This window comes from Cavia porcellus, unplaced genomic scaffold, assembly GCF_034190915.1.
Source record: "Cavia porcellus strain 051 isolate PalLab524CR breed Dunkin Hartley unplaced genomic scaffold, mCavPor4.1 scaffold_24, whole genome shotgun sequence".
Taxonomy (NCBI): Eukaryota; Metazoa; Chordata; class Mammalia; order Rodentia; family Caviidae; genus Cavia; species Cavia porcellus.
The window spans coordinates 37,888,540-37,909,077 of NW_026947507.1; the positions used below are offsets into that span (position 1 = coordinate 37,888,540).

Sequence of the window (20,538 nt, forward strand, 5' to 3'; positions counted from 1 at the left end):
ACCACAACACGCAGGTAGCAGGAAAGACTCTGGCACTCAGTCTTCAGAGCCATTGTTCACAATGGTGTGCTTCCCAACTCTGCATTCCCAGGATCCAGAGGCCCCACCTAGCCTGTGTTAGTCCCCACTCTTTCTTACTGGAGTTGGCCTGGAGAGATGAAATTTTCTGCCCTACTACATTCACAAGGGCATCATTTAGTTTCCCTCAGCATTTGAGGCTTGAGTCTTTTAACTGAGCCATGCATCCTTCAGTTTTCCAATTCTTGAACTGGCCTAGACTAGAAAAGGCCTGTGCTTATAGTCAGAACCCACAGCCCAGAGGCGTTCCATTTTGCTGTAGGTGAGTCCACATGCCCACCCAGTTGTGTTCCATTCTCTTGGTCTCAGTGTTGCTTTGGACAAACCCTATCTCTTTCCCTAACCTCTAGTTTCTCCCTTAGGCCAAAAATCTGCTGCCTTGAACCTGAGGAGTTTGTCTGCAGCCCAGACCAGTCACAGGTAGGTTATGTATCACAAATGTTCATCACAAACTCAAGTATTGGCATGAAAGGTCTAATCTCCTAACTCCACTTCTCCTCTTTGAAGTGAAGGAGGGGTTGAGGTTACTTATTGCTTGTGACCTTTTTCAACTCCTCTTTGTAAAGAGACAAGATGGAAAAGCAATAGCCCACCAATATTCCCAGACAATAAAGGTACCAGAAATGGAATCCCAAACTCATTTTTAATCTGTGCCATCGATTTCAACTAGTGGTTATTTCAACTACGGGAGGAAGGTGCTACCAGAAGTGCGAGACTAGTCTTTCATCCCAGGGGTTCCCACCATGAAAGGCTTCTGTTGCAAGGCACCCACTGGAAATCTAGCTGGGACTTTCACAAGTCCTCATGGAAAATGGGCTCAGTTTTCCATTCCGGAATGAAATTCTCATTTTAATGGGGGTGCAGTTTTGATTGTTACAGTCCAGTCTTGGGGAGCTCTAAGGTCCTGCATGATGATAATCAGAATCACAAGAAACGTGTGTTTAAAAACTAGATTGTTAATGGATTCATCCGTATTAAACACATCATGCTCAAACTCCAGGATGATGACTGGGATAGGTTCCTTGGTTACAAATCTGCTTGGCCAGACAAGTTATAATCATGAGGTGGGGAATGGGGGATAATTAGGTGACCTGCAAGAATGAGACTGAGATGACCAGTGAAAAGGGTGGCTCCTTATACAGACTGGGAACCCTCTGATCCTCTCACCTCCATGACTAGAGACACACCACCCCAAAGGTGCTCCTCCAACTCACCTTTCTATGTTCCCAGTGTAGTCTCCTCAACGGGAGGCCCTCAGCTTATCACTGACATATCCATGCAGTCAGGCATGAATGGTAGTTATTGTTCCGTGTGTGTGTGTGTGTGTGTGTGTGTGTGTGTGTGTGTCTGTGTCTGTGTCTGTGTCTGTGTGTCTGCATGTGATCTTATTCTATTGTTAATGGAGTGTCAGACACAGGTATCAATATCATGAAGTTCAGAATATAAGAAAGAGAGACAGACATATAAACACTGACAATATTACACAGCAGCTAAGATGGTAACAGAAACACATGAAAGAGAAGCACTATATGATATAATGTGGAGGGGGGACCCTAACCTGACCTTTCCTCTACCCAGAGACAATCACTGCTAATGATTACAGTATATTCTCCTAGTTCACTTTCAATGTATATACATTTGCATAGATATACCTGTGGTGCTTTTCATTTTATTTTTTAATTGACATGTAATAATCGTACATATTTATGGAGCTCAATGTATTATGTTGATACACATATACATTTCATAATGGTTAAATCAAAGTACTTAGCACACCTTTACCTCAAACATTTACCATTTCTTTGTGGTGAAAACATTAAAAGTCCTCTTTTCCAGCTATTTTGAGATATGCCACATACTATTATTAACTATCATTAGTTAACCCTAACTCTGACCCTATTTTGTAACAGAATTTATCTCTCCTATCTAATTTTATGGCCATGGGATAACCTGCCTTAGTCACTTTCTCATAAGTGGGACAAGATTCTTGGCACCCACAACAGAAAGGAGAGGTTTATTTTGGCTCATGGTTTTTAGAGGATTCAGTCCATAGTCAGCTGGTTCCAGGTCAGGAGAAGTGTATTGCAAGGGTCTGGCGGAAGAAATCTACTCATATCATGGTGGCCAGGAAGCAGAGAGAACAAGGAGGAGCCAGGAAAGGAAATGCACCCTCTAGGTCAGGCCAGGCCTCTGGAGAGTGTGTACAGTCACTGAACTTCCTAGTGGAGGAATCCACTGATGAATATAGCACCCCAGGATCCAACCAACTTCCCAAGCCCCACCTCTGACCACAGAAGGCTTGTAAGGGGACAGCCTAAATCTAAACCATAACAAACTCTCCCCACAATTTGTGGGATCAAGAAAACCTTACCTCTTGGGAACAGAAAGTAGATCGTGGTTGGCAGAAGCTGGGGAAGGGAGAAGGAGGCAGAGATGGGAAGAGAATGGTCTGCACACTTGAGCATTAGATTCTGGTGCTCTGGGGCTAGGGATTTAGCTCATCAGCATAAGCACCTGCCTTGGAAGCAGGCGGTCGTGAGTTCAATCCCCGGTACCAATAAAAAGGAAAAAAGACCAAAAAAAAAAAAAAAAATTCTGGTGCTCTGTTGCACACTAGGCTGACCTTGCATACTGAGTGTGTTTCCTAAGTGTCTACTTTGTTTGTTACATTTTCAAAAAAGCTGGATGAAATGCCTGTTTGTATTTTACATGGGTACATGTCAGGATGAGTACATGTCAGAGTGAGACTCAAGATGTTAGCAACATGCAGTCAGCCTGGGCTGATCAGTGCTCAGGAAGAGATGTTTATGAGCATGGCAGAAATCAGACACCTTCTCGGCAAGGCAGTGTAGCAAGTATTTAATTCTATAACTTTGGAATTAAAAGATAGTTTAACGAGGCTGGGGATTTAGCTCAGCGTCATAAGTGCCTGCCTTGCAAGCAGGCAGTTGTGAATTCGATCCCTGGTACTGATAAAAAAAAAAAAAAAAAAAAAAGATAGTTTAAATTTTTATTTGAAAGAATGAAAAATTCATTGGAATTTACATATCACCACTTCCTCCCACTTTATAAAGCTGTACCTTGACCTAATGCCTATATCTGTACCTATCTATCTATATCTGTATAGATAGATATAATATCTATATATAAATATAGATATAGAAGGTATAGATGGATATAGAATCTCTGTTTTGCTCATCTTAGTACCAATTAGCTTATTCAGCATACAGTACCAAGCATATAGCACCAAGCATACAGTAGATATTCAGGCAATGTATATTCCAAAAACAAGCTAATTAAACAAGCTGCGAGGTCACTCCCATAACATTATGTAAGTGCAATTATTAATTCTGTAAGAAGCGTCACTAATGCTACAGCTGTCGTCAAGGACTTACGTCTAGTAAGGAGACACTTGTGCTGTTATGTGTGTAAGTCAGCCTGGATTGTCATAACAAATATCACAGTGGGAGGGTTTCAAAAACAAAAATTCATTTTTCCTATGCCTCAGAGTCTGGAAGTCTAGGACCAATGTGTCAGTCGGGTTGGTTTCTCCTCAGCCCCCTCTCTGTCTCTGATTTGTAGACGGTTACCTTCTCCAGGATCTGACGGAGGCGTTCTATGTCCAGATTTCCTCTTTAAGGACACCAGTCACATTGGGCAGCCATAAATGATCATTTCAACCATCCCTTAAGGGTTCTCCCTTCCGGTTGCATTCTGAGATGTGCTGAGGCCAAGCCTTCAGTAGATGGATCTAGAGACAAAATTCAGCCCGCAGCAACACTTCTGTTAGAGTTGGAGTTAAATGGCATGAGGTGAACAGTTTTAGCAAAGTATAGACTTTATTTAATAAAGGACTGTGTAGTTTGAAAGATACGAAGCTCTTCAAGACATAATAGAAACAACCAGGGTTCTTATTTTTCATCTAATCCTTAAAAGCTATTTTGTGCTAAGTAGGATCCAAATTTGGCAGCACCACTTGTTCTGGGTTCTAAAATATTATTTGCCTCTTAATTTAAAGAGAAAAATGATCTTCTGTTTAATGTGTCACTTCTAGGAAGAGAGCCAAAGCTTAATTTACCTTTTCATTGAGATTTATACCATCTCTTTGATGTTTCAAAGCCAAAACCATTGGGCAGTGGTTCACTCTAACATTAGCATTCAGGCCCTTACGTTCTGCTCATATAATTGCACCTAGAAGCAATCGAAGAGATAGTTTCAGCCCAATAGTTTATTTATGGGGTTCCAAATATAGTTTGGAAATGGAGGGAAATAAAATTTTAGTGCCCCTGGCCTCTTCAATTAGTATGCAAAGGACTGAGCATAGTACCAAATTGAATCAATAGAATCGATCAACAAATCAATCTTTGATTTATTCAACCAACAATGTATTCAGTCAATGAGTATTTGTTAAATTAAGGAACAGTAAATCAGTGCAAGATTTATTGAACACCTATTACTTGCCAAGATTATGCCAAACTCTTGAGGAATGCAAGAACTAGAGGAAGGGCATTGGCAACAAGAAATCTACAGCTAAGGGGAGAGATAGAATTTCTAAACAGAGGCTAAACAATAACTAACACTTAGTTGTACTAATACTAACCTGGGTGAGAATAGTCAGCAAAGGTTTATAGAAGAAGCAGTGTATAAAAAAGGATCTTAAAGCACAAGGTTGTGAGTTCGATCCCCAGTATCAAAAAAGAAAAGAAAAGGATCCTAGATGGTGATCGGATTTGGCTAGATAGACAGCAATGGACAGGGCAGGGTCAGCAAGGCCATTGTCATCACACATCAGAGCCAGAATGGAGTAAAGGGAACAAGTGGGTAGGATTTGTGGAAAAGGAGGTGATGGATATTGGATATTTTGAAAGAAAACAGGATTGTGTCAGATTATTAAATATAGGTTACTTGCAAAATGGCACTCCTGCCAGCAGAGCTGATGCGGCAGAGGCTGCATCTGCCTGGAGAAACAAGGCAGTGAGCACCACCCGGTGAGGTCAAGGTGCAGCTTTGGGCTCCACGTCCACAGCTCAGGGTCCCTGGAGGCAGTGAAGTGGGACTTGAGTGAGAAAATGCTGTTGGAGACATAAGCATTTCTCTTAGGTAAGTATTCAGGACGTTACTCTGACTTTCATACAGTACTGGGGATCGAACCTAGAGCCTGGACACTGAGCTACGCCCTCAACCATAGTTTACTTTTTCTCTTTTGAAATAGAATCATGCTGAGTCATTCAGGTTCCCAGGCTGGGAAGAAACTAATATGTTGCTTTTCAACGGGAGTGAGTATCTGGGCACACTTGAAACGTAACTTTTAGTGTCTTAGGATCAATTGTGTAGGGATGACAGCTGAAGTCTTAAGAACAGAAGGAGCACTCTTGGCCAACGAAAAAGGAGAATTAACTCAGACCAGTGAGGAAACAGAGTAGTAATAGAAGTGGAGAATGAAATATAGCAAGAACCAAAGGAGGAGGAGGATAGAGGTTCACAGAGACAGCAAAAGGTATGGCAGGGATGTGGGGAAGGAGAGTACATCAATAATGTCAGATTTAGCCCAGAGTCCAAGATAATTATAGGCTAAGAATAGATCATATAACTTATAAAGCACCACCAGTGTCCTCCAAAGAGCCGCCTTGATAAACTATCAGAAGTGGAGCCCGAGATCAATGGTGAAAGTCAAGAATGGGGCCGGAAGAGAGAAATGCACATCCTTCACCACTAACCTTGACAGTCACGTGGAGATTGGGTGGGAGCTCACAGGCCCACTGCTGTGCTATCAGTGTTCATGTCGCCCACACATATCCATCCCTCTGTTGAAACCACACCTCAGTGCAACAGTATTAAGAAGTGGGGCCTATGGGAGATCATTAAGTCGTGAAGGTGGTATTGGATAGGACCAATAAAAGAGGTTCAAGAGAGCTTGGTCACTCCTTTCCACCATGGGAAAATGCAGCAAGAAGGGGCTGCCTATGAGGCACAAGTCCTAACCAGTTACGGAATCTGCTGGCACCTTGACCTTGGACAGATGCTATGACAAGGAGCAGCAAATTTCTGTTGGTTACGAGACACCCACATTAAAGAGGTCTGTTGCAGGACACTGAGCAGACTAGGATACAGATCTTACTTCAGAGCTGAGGGAGATGACACTCAGGACGGGCCATTCCCTGGAGAGGATACATCCCCACCTGGGTCTGGAAGACTCAGGGACTGTCTACGTTGGGAACACCAAGTCTCCAAACACAAAATCCAGAGGAGAACAATAGGAGCCGATAGCCAGAATTATAAAATTGAACAAATATCACTTGGTGGTTCTCAGCAGTTAGAGATCTTCACCAATTAAGCCTGATTATCACTGCAAAGCATGTCCCATTGCAGGGAAAACAGTCAGGACAATTATCACCATGTGCGTCCACAGTTATCTGGAGGAACCAATCAGCTCTTCTCTGACTGCTGCCCTGAAGCAAGCACCTGGTAATGCCCTGAGTAGCTTGAGGGCTGACGTTTGAACCCACCCTGCACGGTTTCACTGAAATTATTTAAGATTAGCAAAATGGCTTCATCTCTTGTTCCAACTCTGACAAGTTGATGGAGGCTGCAGAGCATGAGGTATTAAGAAGGATTCTGGGACTTTTTAGGAAAATGTGTATTTCCTCCAGCCATGTGGACCGGGATGGGGAGCAGCGTGAGTCCCTCTCCTGTCCTATTTTCCTGTGCAGTGAGTGTCTCTCTTCATAAAAGATGCATCTGTACCAACCACTTTAAAGTCTTTCTCTTAATCTTCTCCACAGATTATCCTTAGTTGGGGGGAGGGAGGAGACCAAAGGAAAAATACCTATATTACAAATACAAGAACAGTCTAACTACAGGAAACAAGCCATGCATGGGAAAATGAAACTGAGAATATATCAGAAGTGATTGGGTGGAGAAAGAGAGAAGCAGGAAAGAGACAAGCAGACCTCAAAACAGCGTTAGGGAGAAACAGATGAGCACAGAAACAGGAGGATGCGTCTCTATTCCCTTTCTGCTTTTTTTTTTTTTTTTTGTCACCCTCTCCTTGCTGTTTTTCCTTCTTGTCTTCTCATGTTGGGCTTGGCAATCTGGGATTCACAAGGGTATACCTCACTTTGTGGCAGTGATCCTTTAATTTGGAAGGATTTTTCTAGACTCAGACAACACTAGAGTCACAAGAAAACTGCAGGAAGAAATGTTCCTCTAATCAGTCACAAAAATTGGCATGAATCTTTTTTTTTTTTTTTTTTTTTTTTTTTTTTTTTTTTTTTTTAATTTTTATTTAAGGAGAAAAGAAAAGAAAAAAAAACAGTGAAGGGTACAAGTTATACAGATTTACAGAAGAAAAAAAATGCGCAGTAGGAAATCACTAGTTAATAGATTACATATTGCCATCTTAGAAATAATTGTTCAAGTCACAGAATTAAAGTTTGTAGAGTGGACATTCCAGCAATGATACTGCAAACAGTTCTGTTCAATGATCCATTAGAACTCTGTGATATCATTTTCTGTCTTATACATTTAAATATACATGCAGTTATATAGTTTAGAGCATTTTCTTTTCCTCTCTTTTGTACAGTGACTATTACACATTTTGGGTTTCATTGCTCCCACTGTTCTTATTGCTTTTTTGGAAGAGAGTAAAACCAAATGTGACATGACAGAACAGAATCGGTCAAGTCAAAAGGGTGGATATAATAGATAATATAAAAACATAATACAAGGTGATCAACAATGGTTACCCTAATGCCTCCCGCTATTTCTAATAGAATTGCCTATATCGTTAGTTGTAATACTATTGAACAAAACCGTAAAGGATAAAACCGACAAAACCAAAACATTGGAGATATTGTAGGTCTTCAAAAGTAGATAGAAGTCAACGAGAATGGGCGTTATAATGAATCTCATTATCTTCTCAGCTGATGCCTAAACTTTCGAACCTGATACTATTCAGCAAAACAGAATAGAGGAACCTCAGTCAAAAACAAGATGGTGAGAGTAATACAGGGCTTCAAATCGAGAAAATAGAAAGTCAAAGTGGGTTACTATATTATATCCTGCTATATTTTTCCCTTTAATTAAATGGATAACAATAAAAAAGTATATAATGGAGTGGAGATTGAGAAAAAGAAAAAGAGGGCATAACAGCGAAACAGGGCAGATCAAAACATAACCTTTTAAGCAGAATAGTGTTTCACCACCAGATATTTCCGACTTAAAAATAGTTACCATATTGACTCCCTCCCTGAAGTCCTTGAGTACAACTTCATATACTGTAGCATTAAGTATATCAAAACAATGTAAAACCATTTAAGAGAATGACAGCATTATAGAGTATTTGGAATTGACTAACAGAAAATGAACAATGGTCTCTGTATAATCTCCTTGTCTTTAAAAGGTTTTTGCTTATACTAACGTACATAACAAAATCCAATAAGATACAACCTGGTTAGACCATTGGAGACAGAAGAACAAAAGCTAGATGAGACTTCAAAACAAGATGGTACTGAATCAGCATTACCTATTAAGATGTCATTTTCTCAAAAATAGCTGTTCCTATCATCCAATCTTCTCTGTCTCATTTCTGTTGAGCTCTTTTTCTGTCAGTAGCTGTCAGTTTGTCTTCTTCATTTTGTTCTCTGCTCCATTCGTTGTGGCCTCCCTGCCACTATTTCTGGGTTCTTTGTATTTTTCTTTTTTTAGAATATCCTGCAATACTTTCTGTAGAGTTGAATTGGTGGTTGCAAATTCCCCCAGTTCCTCTTTATCCTGGAAGCACCTCGTTTTTCCTTCAATTTCCAGGGACAGTTGTGCAGGATATCTCAATCTTGGCTGGAGATTATTATCTTTCAAAGCTTGAATTATTTCCCCCCATGCTCTTCGTGATTTGATGGTTTGTGAAGAGAAATCTGCTGTAATTCTGATGGGTGTTCCTTTGTAAGTGATCTGTTTCTTGTCTCTTACAGCTTTTAATATTCTGTTCTTGTATTGAATTTCTGGGATTTTTATTATTATATGCCTGGGTGTTTCTCTGTTAGGGTTGTAGGTAGCTGGGGTCCTGTATGCCTCATACAGCTGAGTATCTTTACCTTTTGCTAAATTAGGAAAATTCTCCTGGATTATTTCTGTGAGTAGCTTTTGTAATTCATTTGTTTGTGTCCCTACTTCTTCTTCTATGTTCTTAATCCTTAAGTGGTGGCTCCTCTTATCATCTTCTTGTCTTTGTATTATTGCTGTTTGTTTCTTTGTTATTTTTAAGAAGTTTTTCATTTCATTCTCCCATATTTCAAGTCTGCCCTCCAGTTCAGATAGTCTGTCCTTAGTTTCTTTCAAGCTGTTATGCCAGTCTTGTATAGACTTATTAATTTCTTGATAGTCCCTTTGAACCTGCTTCACATACTCAATGCTTTCTCTGTTTTCTCCATCAAGCAATTCTCCCCTCTTTTTCTGTTCTTCCATTCCACCATCTGTTTTTTCCTGGGTGGTGTTTAGCATTTCTCTAACTATTCTGCATACTTCTAGCTTCAGATCATTGATAACTTCATTCCTGAATTGGTCTATGAGGCTCTCAATATGGTGCTTAATGTATACTGGTGCGGCGTCCATTATTGCCTGTTTCTCAGGATTGGGGGCCGAGGAGCTTTTTTTGTTGCTTCCCTTCCCCATATTTTTTTGTTCCTTATAAAATGCAATCTTACAAAGGAGGCCCGGCTTCCCTGCCTGTCAGCCACAGCCTGATCAAATTGCGCTGGCTAGTTGTTCCCGCCCACCGCTGCGCACCAGGGAGTCGGAGGAGGCAGCCTACGCGGAAGTCAGTCGCTCCTCCGGGCCATCGTCCGGCTCTGGGATCTGGGTTAGGCTAGTCTAGCCTAGAGAGTCCGCCAGCAGCGTCACTCAGGCCAGGCACTTTTCTCCAATCCCGTCCGAGAGGGGGATGGCGCCCAGAGAGATCTCCGCTAGAGTCAAACTGTGGTGGGGGGTCAGATTCTCACTCACCTCGCCACCAGTCAGTTTTCGTGTACACCTCTGTCCGTCCTTTTTTTTTTCGACTCCGTTCTCCCGTTCCCAGAGCTCGGCGCTCCCAGAGCTCGGCGCGTCTCTCCTTGCTGAGCCGCTGTGGAGATAGCCGGCCGCCGCACGGCGGGAAATCCAAACCGGTTTCCGATGGCGCGGAGTCGAGCCTCCACACCGAGATTTTTCTGTTCCTATTTTAGCGCCAGGACTGTATTCCAAGTTGGATTCTCTCAGCCCAGTTCGTTCCTGAGTCAGCAGAGCATATCTCTACTGATTCGTGTCTCCCTAGTCCGCATTATTTCTGGCCTCTGAGCCGAACCTTTCAGAGAGCCTCTGGTAGTTGCTGTTGTCTGTCCGCCATGTTCTCTGGTCTCCTGGCATGAATCTTAAATGTCTAAAACTTCCGACTTTCCTAGATAGCAAACAGAAATTTTATCCTATATGTAGTCTTTTATATCTGCTAGGGCTTTTTATTTAAAATCAGTCCAGAATATCCTTTTCAAGTTCAGGCTTGATTCTTGAAAATGCCTGGGCTCTCACATGTACTACCTGTACTCAGCAACATCTACAGTAAGAATTTAACCTTCAAGCCTACAGACTTGCAGCAAATGGGTGCGTTCTGACCAGAATAAAAGCTTGTGATAATCACTGCTGGCTCTTTTAGTTTAAATCAGTGTGACAGAAGCAACTCAGGCCAAGAATGCAACAAATTTAAAACCACAGCTTGTCTTGATATCCTAATGTAAATTATTTATATCCTTTCATCCTAGCTACAGGGAGAAGGAGAAGTGAATGAATCAGCAGTTTTCTTTGCAAAGCTGGGCTGAGAATAAAAAGCATCTGAATAGCAGGAGCGAGGAAGAAAGGCAGAGATTCTTTCCTAAGGTACCTACTTCCAAACCGCGGATTGGCCACGCACGCATATTTCCTTTAAAGTGACCAGGCCAGAATCCAGGAATAGGTAGCTAGGAATTAGCTAGCGGTTTAAAGGAGGCAGCTCAGCCCTTCCTTTGCTGCAAGAAACTAGGTGATGCTCCAGGTGGCAGCAGAAGGATGATGTCTCCCCCACCCCCACCCCAGGTGGCACCCTCATTTCACTTGTGGCTTTGCCTCTGTGCAAATCTTTATCATCTCTAGACCTAGGATCTCCTCACCTGGCAGAGTTAGGGCAGACAAACCCAGAGGAACTAAAAATGCCCGGCAAGCCTAGGAAAAATGAAGTATTCATTATGGATAGTTGGGTCTGGCTTATTTGCTTATCAGAATCTTCCTCGGGGGCTACAATTTTTGAAAGTTTTCTGAGATCCTGAATCTAAATTTATTTAGAATCCTCTTAGGATTGACAAAGGTGCCCTGAGTACTCTCCCTATACATGGGCAGGACAAGACTAAGAGTCTACATTAGCCTAATAGGAGTCCAGGGACACAGAGCCTTTCCAGGAAAAAAAAAAAAAAAAAAAAAAAGTCATAATGGGTTCCAATGGGAAGCCCTTCTTGTGCCATTTACAGCAAACTCTGTGAGGAGTCTTTATCACCAAAAGAGACTGATTGTGATCACAAAGCCATTGCGAGGGTGTTCTTCTGCTAACAATTATTTATGGATGTTGTTTTCCCTGACTCATTCAACAAACACCTTTCCTAGTTCTCCAGTATGATGGACACGTCTGTGAGGATGTGAAGAAACCCAAGGAGAGATAGTCTCACCTTGTGTGATTCCAGGCGCTGATGAGACAGACACTCAGAGAGGCCACTGTGAAGCACTGGTACAGTCGGGATGCCACAGGAGCCCTGTGCCTGGGCTTCCAGCTGGACCGATTGAGGCTGGAGGCTACCGTAATGTGCTGTTTCCTTCCCAGTTCTCAAACTGATGAGTTTATGATCAAAAAGTAGAAAATGCAGAACAGAACAATAGAAGGCTAAAAATCACTTCCACCCGTGACCACGCCTCATTTGATGGAAATCGCCTTATTCATGTGCCGGTATATGAAGCCGATGTATTCTACCAGGTGTCTTAAATCCTACAGCCAGAGAAAGCAGGAGATGCATCGTCATCCTCACTGCACCAGCTGGCATCCTGAGCGCTGACGGCTGGGACATTCTCAACAATCTGCTCTGTGGTTTCAGGCCCCAGTTGCCTCCCTTCCATTATTCAAGTGGGTAAAGATTCAGCCTGCTGCATCTCTCTGAGCTTAAGATCACAAAAGATATACAAAATATGACTGAGATATGCTTTAATGGTGTTTCAAAGACTTAGATTCTCTGCAAATAGCAACCTGGGGAAAGTGCCCGCTTCCTAGAAAAATGAACTACTTTGATGTGTAGATAGATTCCCTCCCAAGCCAGGGCTTCTCTGAATGGATGTAGATGCCGAACAAAAGCCATTGTTACAAGCAAGGTCCCTTCCTGCTGCTCCCTGTCAGCCTCTCCTCTTCCCTCTGCAGTTCCTCGCTGTGTGCTGTTAGCATTCAGTATTCAGGGTCCTGCAGGCTGGCTCTGGAATGCAGCAATGACCACTCAGAAACTGGTTCATTAAGAGAGATTTTCCCTGGCTTGAAGGTGATGGATTAGAGGAGGTTTAGCTAATAGTTTATATCCCTTTATGTCTTGTTCCGGTAATAAGTAATGAAAACAAAGGTGAACATTCCTGGACATAGTCCTGCTTGGCCTTTTCTTCAAAGCCTATGGCTATGAAAGCGGATAAAAGGATTCAAGTTCACAAGGCCTGGATTATAGTTGCAAGCCTACCTCTGCGCTTTTGGGCTTTAGGTCCCAGCAAGCTGAAGTTTTGCGCTCAATAAAGCCCTCTTCATTTTTATTATTTACAAGCAGAACTGATGAAGTTGGCTTTGATGTTAATAGGTCTAAATAGCATGAAGCCAAGTGACTCTAGGTCATTTGATTAGCCTCTGAGCTCTGATCAGTTTTTTGGGAAACTGGACATTCAAAGGTGGCTGTGTGTGATTTATTCACCCCCGTGGTCCTGCAGAAAAGCTCTTTGGAAGATTTTCCAGTCACAAATGTAGATGGTGTCTATCTGCACTCAGCCAAATCTGGAAATGCCATCAGGAGAGTCCAATCTCCAGCAAATATGATACTTTAGAGAACTAATCCATCATAGAATGTAGCGCCACCCCCCAATGGGATTTCCTGTCTTTTATAAACATTGCTTTGAAAGAGAGAACCCTTTTTCAAAGTAAGCAGTTATAGGTCTAATTTCTTAGGCTGTTAATTTGATCATCCAATGATTTTTAAAATGGTACCCAGATGCTTTTCAGAACCTTTTGAATATGTATGATTTTTAAAGTTAATTATGTTAATCCAGGCCAATTGGTCACCTCCCCACATTTGATTAACAACATGGGGGCCTAACGAGAGAAGAGTTATTAGATTAGTTCTTTGTGGAGGACTAAGGAAAGGAGACAAGCAAAGAGACAGGACCTAATGGCGCAATCTGGAGAAGGCAGCTCAGGGCCTGAAAGCATTAGAACACCTGCATGAAAGAGGCTTTCCGTAGAGGCTCATGGAGTTGTCTTATGCAGACCTGTGAAAGTCTCTTTGTCCTGAACATGGTAAACTGTAGCCTCCAGTGGAACCATTGCCCGTCCACCAATAGCTCAGCTTTAAACACAGGTCACCTCCTGTGTCCAGTGCTTCTGGCCCAGAGATGATTGCTTTGCTGTGAAGCTTACATTTGTCTGTCATATTTCAGACCATTTTAAGTGAAGGTAATGAAACATCTCCAGTGACAGGTTGCCATTCTCAGACGATCAATATCTCCGGGCAAAATTAGGCTAATGGACTTGAACAAATCAATTACCTCCGTCTTTCTGCACCACAGCCTTCCCGAGCTTGCTCCTGAGTTTCCCCCTGGAAACTTTGTCTGCAAGCAGTGAGAGACCTCTGAGTCATGTGGTTCATCTGTGGCCCTCAAGATGTTCCATAAGGAAGAGCATCGCAGGATGCATCGCAGGATGCATCGCAGGGCTCGCAGGATCACAGCATCAGACTCACATCGATCCTGTCACACAGACAGTTCCTCAAGCAGAGGACAGTCAGGTGGACACATCAAGCCATGGCAAGTTCACTACAACCCATGCACAGGAGTTGCTGCAGAAATTCCTAGCCGTGTTTGGATGCTGAGGTGACCGCCCACTGCCTGTTGCCTATTGCACATGCAGGCATTAGGGGATGCCCCGACTGGTCCTTTGCTGATGTATGGAGCCTTGTCAACAGCTTCAGATGAAAGGAGGATGGGATGTGCAGCCAGGGCAGAGGGTGTCTCAGTTGGCTGGAGGGCTACTGGATCCACCAGTAAATCAAGAACTGATGCAGAACCTGCAATCTTTCTCTAAGAAACTTTATTTTTAGAGCAGTTTTAGATTCCTGGCAAAGCTGAGCAGAAGATGTGAAGAGTTCCCTTCCATCTCCTGCGCCTACACACGTGCCACTTCTTGTACCAGCGCGGCGTGTCACCCAAGTCTGTGGCCTACAACAGGGCTCGCCCTGGATGCTGCCACCCAACCCGAGGAGCTGCGTTTGCCATTGCAGGATCATCACACAGAGCAGCTCCGCTGCCCCAAGCGTCCTCTGTGTTGCACTTATTCATTCCTCTCTCCCCTGGCAAGCACTGGTCTTTTCCCTGTCTCCCTAATTTTGCCCTTCTCAGAATCTCATGCAATTGGAATCATCTCTTTACAGCCTTTTTGCTTTTCTTTTGGCCTTTTTGAGATCGGGTCTCGCTATGCAGTTCAGGCTGGCTTTGAGTTCACTTTGTAATGCAGGCTGGTCTCTAACTCACAATGGTCCTCCTGCCTCAGCCTCCTTAGTGCTGGGATTACATGCACGCACAACCAAGCCTGGCTATAGCCTTTTCTGATTGGTTTCCTTCACTTTGGTGCCCTTCATGGCTTCTTTCTTCATTTATTCTTGACACTGAACAACATTCTATGCTCTGCATGGACTACAGTGCATTAATTCACTTCTTCAAGGACACCTTGGTTGCTTCCAAGTTTTGGCAACTATGAATAAAGCTGCCACAAACACCCCAACACAGATCTTTGTGTGGACCCTTTTGAGGACAGCTTTGTTTGCCTCCTACCAGGGCTCTTTCTTCACAAAGACTTGGACTTCCTCCAAGGTCACTTTCCCTGTGGAATCCCACGAATTATAATTCCCCTTTCTTTTGAGTCAATGGCATTTTAAAATCAATAGCTGCCAAGGGTTAAAAGAAAACTTCCAATCACACATGCTGGATCCTTTATTTTACATCAGTGGAAATGAAGTTCAGACTCCAGTCCTGGTACTCCTTCCCACACTATGGTGTGAGGCAGCCATTGGACACAACACTGCAGCCTTCCTTCATGGACAGAGCTACTACGTAGGTGCAGTGGTGCAAATGTGAACCACACAGCTCGGGGGACGAGCCTGGAAGTCCCCCCTAGAAATGCCTGTGGTTCCATTTTCCTAAATGCTACTGTAAAGTCTCATTTCGCTCATTTTGGAGGCAGAGAGGACACAGACTTGGGTCCTCATTTTGTAACCATGGAATCTGAAAACATCAGCAGATTCAAGGCCAGGCTTCTGCCTCTAGAGCAGTGAGTGGGGTAAATCTATTCCTTCTGGAGGGTGCGAAGGAAATCCCTGCTCCTCTCTATCTCTGGGCTGCGTGTTCTCTGGAGGTAGACATTCCCATGAAGAAGCCACAGCTCTACAAGGCCTCCATAGATTGCCTGGCTAACTGGAGAAATACGTTGTGGAATGTGGTACCCAAGAACATAGCCCATGATATGGAAGTTATTCGATTGTAGGTCTTCTTAATTAGAATACAACATCTCAAGCCAAAACATCAGTTGCCTTGGTCCACTTATTCTGTTTCTGTAACAGTATACCTGAGATTGCGTAATGCACAGATAAAAAAGGTTTATTTCAGCTCATTGTCCTAGGGCTTGGAAAATGCTGGCATGTGATTGGCATGTGGTGAGGCCCATGTGCATCCCTGTGCAAGGCAAATGAGCAGAAAAGGAGGCAGATACGTAATGAACAGAGGGAGGGGACAATGAGCTGACTACTTTACAGAAACCGATTTGGAGGTGATTAACAGGAACTGCATTACTCTCGGAAGGAAGGGTCCCTTACATCAAGTTACATCAGAGGATGCCACCACCTCTCACTAGCCGCACTGGCAATTAAAGGTCCAGACGGGTTTGGGGAGGAAAAACTACTATAGAAACAAATAGCTTTTTTAAAAGAGAGATGACTGGGCTGGGGACTTAGCTCAGCAGCATAAGCATCTGCCTTACAAGCAGGTGGTCGTGAGTTCAATCCCTGGTACTGGTTAAAATAAATAAATAAATAATGAGAGCTGACTGATAAAAAACTAAAATCTGGTTATTTTACAACTTTGTGTCTGCCAGCTTGGGTGTCTTTTTAAAGTTTATTGGCACAGTTTAAGTACACATAATGACCACTTTCATTATAAAGAATTTGTATCTGTACACAATCTATCTTGGTTTCTCTTTATTTTCTTCCATGTCCATCCCTCCTTTCAAACCGCCCACCTCTTCCCTTTCATAAAGCTCGGTTTTCATCTTATCCTTCTTTCCTCGCCTTTTTCTTTCCTTCCATCCTCTCCCCCTCCCTCCCCACCAGTTCCTTTTCCTTTTGAACAGTTTCTCCCTGTTTACAATATCTACTGTACCCTTCTGTTCTGATTTCCATGTTTAGTTAGCCCAGCCGTTTCATCTGGAATGTCTAACTCACTGCAATCAATGGTTTGACTCTACCTGGCGCCTTCCACCCTGAAAGGCAATTTTCCAGATCATACAATACACAAGGAAGGAAAACACTTAAGAGTAAGTAGTTTCCTTGAGGAAAATATTTAGTGTGGGTGCTTAGTAAAAACAATCACACTATTGTGCTGAGTGTCTGTGCTGTGGGGCTGTGGAAATAAAAAGGTTTAGGTGACTACAATGGTACTGAATGTTATGCCTAGCACTGTGATAGCAGAATCCCAATTAGAATGGAGGAGAAGTGCTGGTGAGGATATAGGTTTTTCTGAGAGCAGGGTGGTGATAGGAGGCAGTAAGAAAGAAAAAGAAAGGTGATGGAGAGCTACGGTGACTCCTTGAAGGACTCAGATGTTCCAGCACCCTCATCAGTGCTCCTGCAGTGTGTGTGTCAGGTAGTATGTGCATGCGTGTGTGTACTTACACATATGAACACATGAATTCAGAATCACAGTAACAATCAATAGCTTTGTGTATTAAAAGTTCAAGCCTCAGGGCCAGATTTAGCTCAGTGTCATAAGCACCTGCCTATCAGGTGTGAGGTTGTGAGTTCAATCCCTTTCGTACAAAAAAAATTTAAAAAAGGTCAAGCCTCAGACCAACCCATTTCTTACAAAAGAAGCTTCTAGTGTGATTGATGGGTAGTCCCTTCATTCAGCTAAGGCATGCATCCCTCGTGGTCAGAGACGGTAAAGGGGCTCTGTCTAAGGAAGGATGTAACATAGCTCTTCCGTGATTACATGAGATTCTGAGGGAGAGGGAGGCAGAAAGACAGAGAGAAAGCAATTTCAGCATGTCAGCTTGGGAAAAAAAGAGATAAAGGAAAAGCACAAATCCTACAACACTTAATTTGTGAAAAGACTTCAGTGCACCTCTGCCACCAGCAGGCTCCACGACCTTGAGCAAATTAGTTCTCTTTGCTGGCCTTGGTTTCTTCACGTACCAAGTGAAGGTTTAGACTACCTCATCTCTAACAGTCCTTCTAGATACAAGATATTAAAGTAAAGTGCATTTCCTCATATATTCTGATCTTCAATTCTCTAATAATAGAATTTCTTCTATTATTAGAATTTCTTCTATTATAATTATCATATAATATAATTACATGATAATTATATCTGCATTCATCATCTGCTCCTTTGTCAGACATTTACTAAGTATCTGTTACATCAGCTGATGCAAGGTGCTGAAGGTGGGGACATTCAGGGCACTTCCTCCAACCTGCTTGATTCCAGATGCTCTAACCTTGTATCCTCCAGGCCAGGAAGAGAAGCTACAGCACAGGGAGCAGGCTCCTGAGCTTCTATTCTAGCTAGTCTGTCCAGTCCCAAGCCTCTCGGGTCATCTCCTGTCTCTGTGATAGGAATCTCATCACCCACATAGTAGAAAAACCCCACGGGAACCCAGCAAAGCTGAGATGCTGAGTTCCATCAATCAGGCCATGAACTTGCAACTCTGGGCCAAGAGCAAGCAAGGGCTGCCGATGTGGGCCTCAACCTGCCCGCCCAGGCTGGGCCATTGGTGAGACCTTCTAGGCAGAGGAGAGCAGTAGAGATAGGGCCCCGGGAGGGTGAATGCTGACTGGTTTGGTAGATGGTAATGGGGTGGCTAATGGCACCGAGTGCTAATTTTCATTGTTATTGTGCAGGCATTCTTGGAAACTTCTAGCTTTCTTCTTGATTATCAAAACTGCTTTTCCAAAACTGCAAATGTGACATAATTTCATGTGAAGTGGAGGTGGGGTCCAGCTCTCAGAGCCCCGACCTCTGTCACCTGAAATTCTTTGGCCCTCTCACTAATCACATTGTCCCTAAGCACAAGGTACTTGTGAAACACTCAGTGGATACACTTTTTTTATTTTAAAGAGGAAAAAAAAAGATAAAGCAAAATTTTAAAATAAGATAATAGAAGAGTAACAAGGTTTAATACATTGCATATTATTATTTTTAAACTAGTTACTCACAGTACAAGACATTGGCATTGAATAGTCCAAACAAATCTTTCTTTTCAATGAGCTAAAAGAAATTAGTAGTATCACTATCATTTTTTTGTTTGTTTACTTTTTGGTCTTAGAGATTGAACTCATGACCTCATGCTTGCCAAGCAGGCACCTGTGCTGCTGAGCTAAATCCCTAGCCCTAGTGTCACTAAATTAACTGTCATATGTATGTAATTTTACTATATATATAATATGTAAATTAACTGTGCATATATAACTTTTGTGTGCTTTTCCCTGCCTTCATTTCTCCACTCCCCTATCCCACTTTCTCTTTCCTTTTGAATGTTTTTCCCATTTTACAGTATCTTGAATGAATCCCTTTTGTCAAATCGATTAAACCTGGGAGATGAAGCAGGGGGGTCTTCACACGAGTCCAGAACTCTCATACGATTCTGGTTTCTACTGACCCCAGTGGACACAGCGCTCAGGCTCCGCGGATCACGTTCATCGCAGCCGTTTGACACAAAATCGAACCCTGAGGAAGCCGAGCAGCGCTTGACTCGCTCTGCCAGCGTCGGGCCTTCTCCTTTGAGTGCGATGATGCTAAAATAAGAATTTATTTAAATTCCAAAGACTTTATTTGAATCCTGACACATTTAAATTCTGAAGAAACAAGATTCAAGGGTTATTTGTATTTTATGTCATAGAGTAAAAGCTTCAAACCCTACAAGAGGTCCTCAATTAGAAGCTTTAACTGGTAGATAAGTACTTCCTGGGAGGGGGGGGGGGAATCACTAGTCAAGATGCTGTGATATTTTCTCAAAGATTTGTTTTGCCGCTCTTCCCCCTGCCAACTTACTTGGCACACATTTCCTCCCAGGAAATCTTTTTGCTACAAACATTTTTCTATGGTGCCACATCAGTGCTTTTTAAATTTCCTTAAAATGATTAAACTTCCATTTTTAAGATTCTATCATTCAAATACAATTTGGATTTATTCATTATCTGTGCCTCATTCTTTTTTTTTTTTTTTCCTCTTTACTCAATTCCAATGAATTATTTCAACATTTTTTGTTTCTTTTACAAATGCTAATCTTCAGGTCAGCTTCTCATGGATGCCTCAAAGTGAAAGGTCTTTTCTCCATCCAGCTTCCCAAGGCACTTGTGTTTTGTTTAAAACACCTTTCAGCTGTACTTCCTTTTCATCAGCAGTGGAAATGTTTGCTTCTCCCTACTCTACTTGAATACTGGGTTCCTGATACCCATGCCAGATCCTCAGAATGACAGTGTTCTTCTGTGAGTTTCCTGCCCCACTGCCACAAAACAGGAAAATCAACTGTTATGTAGCATAGACAATGCTGGGCCCCTTTAATGAATGGACTCAAGATCGAGTCTCCCACTTGCAAACATGAATTGTGTGAGTGTGACTGTGAATGCGACTGTGTGTGCGTGTGCGTGTGTGTGCATGCGTGTGTGTGTGTGTGTGTGTGTGTGTGTGTGTGTGTGTGTGTCGGGGGGTTACTGGAGATTAAACCGAAGGCTTTATGCTTGCCAAGCAAGTGACCTACCACTAAACTACATCCCCATCCTTAATTTCATTTGCAAAAGAGGGATAAAGATTTGCCCTTGCAAGCTGTTCATATTTAAAAAGATTGCTCTGTAAAAGCACCTACTGTGGTCCTGCAAGACAGCAGGTAATGAGAAAGTGGACCAACACTGA

At 42.7% G+C, this 20,538-nt stretch overlaps 1 long non-coding RNA gene across 1 annotated transcript; it reads left to right on the forward strand.

The window, feature by feature from the left end:
- The first annotated feature begins 325 nt into the window (after positions 1 to 325).
- On the forward strand, positions 326 to 19,719 carry LOC134472608 (uncharacterized). The gene is made up of 4 exons (XR_010042496.1): positions 326 to 498; positions 10,866 to 10,980; positions 16,818 to 16,945; positions 19,181 to 19,719. It is a non-coding gene; the product is annotated as an uncharacterized LOC134472608 (long non-coding RNA).
- Positions 19,720 to 20,538: the final 819 nt, after the last annotated feature.